This window comes from Pteropus vampyrus, unplaced genomic scaffold, assembly GCF_000151845.1.
Source record: "Pteropus vampyrus isolate Shadow unplaced genomic scaffold, Pvam_2.0 Scaffold30, whole genome shotgun sequence".
In the NCBI taxonomy this organism is placed as follows: Eukaryota; Metazoa; Chordata; class Mammalia; order Chiroptera; family Pteropodidae; genus Pteropus; species Pteropus vampyrus.
In genome coordinates this window covers 608,101-616,476 of record NW_011888811.1, presented here as the reverse complement: position 1 = coordinate 616,476, position 8,376 = coordinate 608,101, and the positions used below count along the sequence as shown (strand labels likewise).

Genomic DNA, 8,376 nt, shown 5'->3' with positions numbered 1-8,376 from the left:
CAGAAAACTAGGGAAAAAAGGAGACTTCCTCAATTTTATAAAGGATATCTACCGAAAACTACAGTTGGTATATGATGAAAAAATGAATATTTTCCTCCTAAAATGAGGAACAAGGCAAGGATGTCTGATCTCACCATTCATTTTCAACACCATACAAGAAGTCCAAGCCAATGTAGTAATATGAGAAAAAGTAAAAAAGGCATGCAGATTTGAAAGGAAGACATAAAATTCTATTTACACACATGATTATTTACATAGGAAATCCCAAAGACTCTGTAGGATATATGGTCAATATCTGAAAATCAATTGTTTATTAGATAGTGTCAATGAATAACTGAAAATTGAAGTTATAAAAACACTACCATTTATAATAGAATTAAAAACATGAAATACTTAAAGGCAAATCTAACTAAATATGTACAAAATGTAAATGCTGAAAATGACAAAATTCTGATGAGAGAAACCAAGAGGAACTTACAAAAGGATAGATGTAACTATGCTCATGGATTGGAAAATCCACTATTGTTAGGTTGTCAGTTCTCAAACTGATCTATACATTCAGTATGATCTCAATCAAAATCCTGACATGATTTTTTTTGGTAGAAATTGACAGGACATATCCAAAATTTATATAGAGAAGCAAAGAAACTAAATAGCTAAATTCAGTAATTTTTGATAAGAACAAAGTTGGATGATTCACATTACATGATTTGAAGATTTACTATAAAAATATAGTAATTGAGACAGCATGGTATTGGCTAAAAGAGAGACACACAAATCAAGGGAATCGAATCAAGAGTTCAGAACTAGGCCCATATATATAAGGTAATTGTTGTCAACCAAAGTGCCAAGGTAATTCAATGGATGAAAGATAATCTTTTCAGCAATGGGTGCTGGAACAACTGGCTATCTATATGCTAAGTAAATAAATATCCTTGAGCCTTTTTCCTATACCATATACAAAATTAACTCAAAGTGATCCATATCTAAATGTCAGTGTTAAATATATAAAATCTTCTAGAAGATGTAGGAGAAAATCTTTTTTAACTTGAGATCGGCAGACTTCTTAGATAAGCTACATAAAGTACAGACCATAACAGAAAAAAACTGATAAGGCGAACATAATCAAAACAAAAACATCTATCCTTTGAAAGATATTGTGGACATGGTTCCATAGTGTAGTGGTTAGCATGTCTGCTTTACACGCAGAAGGTCCTGGGTTCGCTCCCCAGTGGAGCCAAGGTCCATGGTCTACAGCCATGCCACCCTGAACAAGCCTGATGTCTGATCTCAGAAGCTAAGCAGGATCAGGCCTGGTTAGTACTTGGATGGGAGACCACCTAGGAAGACCAGGTGCTGTAGGCATAAATAATAATAAAAAAAAACAAACAAACAAACAAACAAATAAAAGATACTGTTAAGAAAATAAAAACATAGGTGACATATATCTGATAATGGGCTTATGTCTAGAAAATATAAAGAACTCAAAATTCAGTACAACAAGCAATCCAATAGAAAGTGGACAAAAGCTTGAATAGACACTACCAAAGGAGACATATAGATGGCAAATAAAAGCATGAAAAGAAACTAACATAATTCATCATTAGAGAAATAAAAATTAAAATCACAATGAGATACCATTATACGTTCATTAGAATGGCTAAAATTAAAAAGCGCTATTGAGGATGTAGAGAAACTAAAAGCCTTATACACATTACTGATGGAATGCAAAGCAGTAAAATCTTTGGCAGTTTCTAGAAAAGTTATGCATTCACCTACTACATGACACAGAAATCCCATTCCTAGTATTTTAAGCAAGAAAAGCGAAAACCTATGTCCACAAAAGACCTGTATACAGATGTTAATGGGAGCTTTATTTATAATAAACAATAGAAACAACTCAAATGTTCATCAACTAGTAAATGGATAACCAATTTGTGGCACATTAATATGATGGAATTTGGCAAGAAAAAAAAAAGTATCTATCCAGGCAACAAAATGAATAAATCTCAAAAGCCCTATGATAGTGAAAGAAGGCGCAAAACTTGCATACTCTATTGTTACATTTATATGACATTTGAAAAAGCAAAAAGCAGATCAGAAACCAGATCACTGATTGCTCAGGACTGGAGTTCAGGAGAGATAACTGACTACAAACAGACATAGAAACCTTTTTTAGTTACAGAAATGTTTTATATCTTAGTTATGGTTTTGATTACAGGACTATATTCATTTGTCAAAACTCATCATACTACACTCTTAAAAAGGGAAAAATTTATCATCTATAAATATATCAATAAACCTGATCCCTCCAAAATTTCACCTAAGCCTCAATTTCTTCTTCTGTAAAATTATAGTGACCGTTATTATTCTTTTCTTAAAAATGATTTTTTTTTCATGGAAATATTATTCTAGCCCCAATTTCTATCTAAGTCATTGCTTTGATTATCACTTGTTTTGTGTCATGGATAAAGATAAAATACATTTATGACAAGCATCTATTATTACGCTCTACAGGTACTGGTAACTTACAGAACACTTAAATGAGTATGACATTTTATAAAAGAGGCAAAAAGAGTCATGCTTTTCAGAGTCCAAGAAGACACTCCATACTATAGACAGAAGTGAGAACAACTTGCTTTTTGAATTCAAGCCTTGCCCTATTTTCTTAATTTGTAATGTAACATTGACTGGGTTGAAGGAAGAATTCTAAAAACTGTTTCTATTTATTTTTCAGAGCCTATGAATTATCAAGGTTCTGATATATAGCAGTGTGACCTGTAAATGCATTTTCATGGCTGGCATAATTACGCTAAGAGAAATTGAATCTGTTTTGTGTTTTCTCCCCTTCCATTTCCTCTGGAAGCTTCCTTCCTTCACTTGGCCTCAGAACTCAGCCTGTGTTTGCATCCTATGACAACTCTAACAGTAATTCTCGTTATTCATGTTTACAGTAATTCATGTCTACTGCCTTCACAAATATTCTCCCCTACTGTCCTGATGTATGTCATCCTGTGGGCCCCAATTCCTACTCACTTATTTCTACCTGAGACAAACTCCTTAAACCTACCTACCAATAGCTGAATTTTCTAAACCAGACCTATATGTAAACTGCACCACCATGATCATTATTTTGATTTTTAATAATAAGCCTAACAACAATAATGATCATAATATGGCAATCAATACCATTAATTCATAATTGGACTCAAAACAATCCTAAATACTTATAACTAACTCTCACAACTATTATGTGACATAGGCATGGTCCCCATTATATAATGAAGTATTAAGGCACAGAGCATCCCAATGACTTTGCTCAGCCATTTTCCTTATTCATAAACATCTATTGCTAAAACATTAATTTATTGAAAAGACACTTCACTTCCTACTACATTTCAGTTTCACCTCTGTCATAACATAGTAAACATATGAGTGACCTCATTTTTCAATTTGACAAACTGTGAATTATCCATTTTTTTCTGTTGATTTAATCTTTCCTTCTTGATTTATGAGGAAGTTTCATATTTTCTGGATGTAATCTTTTGTCAACTCTATGAATTGTAAGTATTTCTTTCCAGTTTGTGGCTTGGAAACCTTCCTAAGAGTCCTAAGAAAGCCTTACTTGGTTGAGATTTCTGGAGTCTGTTGCTAAAATGTATTGTTCATTTATAGTGTGGCACAGATACTTCCACATTCCTCTGGGACCCACACAGACACTGCTCTTGAAGCTGGATTGATTTATTTCATCAAGTTGTGTCTCTGGGACTCCTGACTGACAGTAGGACCCAGGGTCCACTAGTCACCTTACACCTTCTGGAGCTACTTCACTTGATGCCATCATAGTGAAAGCTAAAAAGACTGGAGGCCTAAAAAAATCATAATTTGAGCAAGCACTCACTAGCGGCCAGGGGAAGACTTCCAATAAGCCTTTCATAGACTGGAAATGGTGCCTAGATTCAGAATCAGTAAATCAGGAGCTTTTTATTTGACATGGAAGCCTTATAAGCTATCAAAACCACTTCACAAGGTTTCTATCACAACTTGTAAGGTTTAATTTTGAGAAAGCATCACAGAAGCAGGGCTACAATTTTTATTAGAGCCACCCCACAAATAAGCTATCTCTTGGTTGTTATTGAAAGAGCACAGGAGAGCCTCAGCTGTGCACCCCCAGGCAAGGGCTGTCTTCTCTTGAAATCTCATTCTTTCAATGTCCAATTAAGGATACATATGTGCAATATAGGAACCAACAGTCTAAGATGCTGTTCCGGACTCAAATGGGCATCACTGAGCAGCAAGAAGGCCCCAGACACTGGGAAGAATACCAGAAGAAAGGGCGTTGAGATCATGGATTCCCCCAGAACCAACTTCCTTTCTTCCAGCTGATCCTTTACAGAAACCAAACTCTCATTCAGCCTGTCAGTGTGATACCACGCCTGGCCCCAGCAATCATGCCTGCTCAGCATTCCCACAAATGGATATCATTTTCCAGAATGGAGTGTGGAAAATGATATTTTTCTTTTTCCATGATAACATCCCTACAATTAGTGGGGGGGGGAAAGCCAGGAACTGATATTTTACAAGGTCACTCTTCATTTTGCCCGGTTTGATACAGCCTAGGGAGGAGGTCTTGGTTTCTAAGAAGCCACTGGGGTTGAGTATCTGGTGGTTTGGTGAGTCTTTTGCAGAGTCTCCTCAAGTGGGAAAATATAAAATTGTGCAGAGAAATGGTCTAAATGCAGCCAGTTGGTAAGGATTTGTCAGATCAATGAAGGCCAATTCTGAGTGTTCCCTGCTGGGCTTCCTAATGCCCTGGGACACTCAGCTGAACTATCTATTAAGAATATTTTCCCAAGTCGTTTGTGTTGGATTACAGACTAAAACTGCTTATTGTTGCCTGTCCACCACAAATATAAAGCAATCATTTTTAATGCAGGCAGCTGTTGGGCTGGATTCTCCAAGATGCTTTGCCTAGGGACTCATGTTCTGCTGTTTTCTCCTTCATCAAGTGCATTTCTGATTATTTTTCTGCTCTGCTGCATGCCACACACATGGTAATGGTGATGGTATAAATATTCCTTGCAGAACTTCATTTGGACAAGGATTTCTATAAATACCCCAAAGGAATTGAAGGTGCAGAGGGGCAATTTAGGTTGCACAAAATCTGGTTACTCAAGGCTTCATCAGAGCCTTTATTTTTTTAAAAAATGACCTTGGAAGTACAAACCCATTTTCCTAACCTCCGGCACCAGGATTTGAAATTTTGGATTATAGATATTGATTCAAAATTTTTTACTGAGGGTTTGCAGTATACTAGGGCACCATGTTAGATGCTGAGGCTATAAAGCTGAGCCAAAATTAACATGGTGCCTGCTCTCCTGCCTCTTTTTCCCCACAGCCTTATCAAGGTATAATTGACAAATAAAATTGTCAGATACTTAAAGCGTACAATGTGATGATCTCTCTCTCTCTCTCTCTCTCTCTCTCTCTCTCTCTCTCTCTCTCTCACACACACACACACACACACACACACACACATTGTGAAAGGATTCTCCCCAATGAGTTAATAAACACATCCATCACTTCACATTTACCCCCACCTTTTTTGGTGAGAACATTCAAGTTCTACTTTATTAGCAAATTTCAATTATACAACACAGTGTTATCACCTTAGTCACCATGTTGTACACTAAATCCTCAGACCTTATTCATCTCATAATCAAAAGTTTGTACTTTTACCAGTTCTCGCTATTTCCTCCACCTCTCAGTCCCTGGCAGCCACTTTTCTACTTTCTGTGTCAATGAGTTTGCTCCCTTTCCTCTTATAGTCTAGTGGGAGGATCAAATAATTGCATAAATTGTGATATGGTATATGAAGAAAATGTAAGGAACTAATAAAATGCCTATTGTAGTGACTCGTGGAGATTTTCCTAAGAAAACAGCATTTGAGCTGAGGGTAAGTGGAGTTAGCACTGCAAGGGGAAGAGGGAGAATGAGGATGCAATTTCCAGGAAAACAGAAAGGCACTTTCCAAGGCTGGGAGGTAGGACTGGGCATTATAAGAACTGAGTGAAGGCCAGGGCACCAGAGGCAGAGGCAGAGAGACAGCACAGTGGGACTGGCAAGGGAGGCAGGGGCTACATCCATCAGGGCTTTGGGCCATGTGAAGAAGAACTTTGGCTCCATCCTGAGACCAATAAGAAGGCACTAGAAGCTGCAGCTATTAGGGCCTCAGGAGGAAAGTGCTGGTTTCCCTGAACCACACTTAAGCAAAATGTTTTCACAATTTGGAATTCTTTCCATAAGTGAGAGTAGAGTTAAAGGAACCAAGGAAGGATGTTGGGACACCAAGCAAAGCAACACCGAGAAACTGGTATCACCTCTAGGCCTGAGGAGGCAAGGGGAGGGAAGAGCGAGAGCTGAGCCAGGAAGGGGAATCACCGCACGGGAAGTGTGGTCACGTAAAGTCACAAAACTGCAGCATTCCAGTGGAAATAAATACTTCAAACCCTCTTGCCTCTTGCCCTCCAGTCTCCTGCTGGATCCTTTACTGGCTGAACCCAAACAGAAGGCAGACAGCGAAAAAGAATCTATTAAGATCAGAACCCACCATCTCCACCACTGCCGCCAACCAAATACAAAGAAAGGCAGAGAGAGGAGCAAGTAAAGAATAACCAGTACAGAAGGCTTTTTAGCCTATAAGTAACATGGTCAGATTTGTATCATAAAATAGATTGTTCTGACTGCTCCACAAAGGACCAATGGGCAAAGGATTAAGAGTGAGATGACCTGTAAAGAGGCATTTATAGTCATTAAGGGAGAATAATAAATGGAAGCCTAAGCCAGAGTGGTGACTGAGTTGATGGGGAAAAGTGGACCAATTTAGTAGAGCCTGGCCAACACTAGAAGAAACTCTCAGTCTTCAAATCACACCCAGCCACTGCTGTGAAGTAACTGAAGCTCAGACGAGAGAAAGGATTTGAGCCAGAAGCAGTGTTTTGCCCCATCCCTCTGCCCTCTCCACCACTCTGCCTCCGTCAACATGCTCAGCCTAGATTAGACCCTGCTCCTTCACTCGTACTCTCCAGGACAAACTCCTTCCTTCTTTAAGGCGCCTAAGGTTCCCCTGGGTAATACTCACCCCCAGAACCTTGACTTTGTCGTTCTAACTGTAGTTTTCTCAACTCCATAACCTCCTTGCTGGGGAGGCCTGAATAGCAGCAGCCTTGTAGAGCTGTACACCTTCGGCTCACCTCAATGGTTGTATCAGGATGAAACAAGGGTTCTAGAAAAGTAAAGCACAATCTCTTTTTACATTTCTAACAATGAACATTTTTTGAATGCTTACTCTATGCTGGGCAACATTTAAATCCTAAAACCATGCATGGAGGTACACATATTATCACCCTTTCATAAATGAGCCAACTGAGGCTCAGACAGGTTAAACAATTTGCCTAAGATCCACAGCTGGTAACTGGAAAAGTCAAGACTCAAGCCCAGGTTTCCCTGCGTCTAAATGTCTATGGTCTTAGTCACTACTCCACAGTGCCTCCCAACTACTTGGCACAGCACTATGTAGGCTCTCTTGTTTAGGGTATTGAGGTTGGAAGAGAGAGTTCCTGTCATCAAAGAGTACATAGTGGGAAAAAGTCAAAGACGGGGACCATCAATCCCTTCCCTCCCTGTGTATACATGCTCCTCTTCACATCGAGAGCAGTTATCTAATGTCCCTCCCCTTGAATCTGAGCTGGCCTCGGTGACTTTGTTTTAACCAACTGAAATCAGAGACTTCTGAGGCTAGGTCACAAAAAATCTCCCTCTTAGAAGCCAGCTGCCATGCAGCTTAAAAGCTCAAGCCACATGGAGAGGCCACGTGTAGATGTTCCAGCTGAACTCTACACTGTGAGCCAACAATAAATGCAACCCATGTGAGTGAGCTGTCTTGGACATCCAGGCCAGTAGAGCCTTCAGATGACTATAGCCCCAGCTACCATCTGACTATAACGATATGTGATAAGTCCAAGCAAGAATCACCAGAATGAGCCTAGACAAGTCAAGAACTGTGTGAAGTACTAATAAATTTTTAGCCAATTAATTTAAGGGTGGTTTGTTTTGCATTCATGGACAGTCGGAACATAAGGTAAGGTCTCTGGGAGACAATATTCAGACAAATGGAACATAAGCATACTAACACATTCCTTCTCCCATGCAACTGTTAATAAGGAGCCTTTTTCTGAATGCTTTTCCTCCTTTGAATGACTCTGGACTCCACTAGCTTTTGAGCCCAGCCTTGCTCTTTGTCTGCAGGAGTTTCCTTTCCTGTGAATGCCTCAATGTACAAGCGAGAGATCCAGCCAGGAAAGATGGGGAGCACCT

General features: G+C 39.1%; 1 non-coding gene and 1 pseudogene across 1 annotated transcript; both read left to right on the top strand.

Annotated features, from left to right (window-relative positions):
* Positions 1 to 1,167: 1,167 nt before the first annotated feature.
* Positions 1,168 to 1,240, top strand: TRNAV-UAC. The gene has a single exon. It is a non-coding gene; the product is annotated as a tRNA-Val (tRNA).
* A 9-nt stretch (positions 1,241 to 1,249) lies between these two features.
* LOC111737767 lies at positions 1,250 to 1,365 on the top strand (annotated as a pseudogene).
* Positions 1,366 to 8,376: the final 7,011 nt, after the last annotated feature.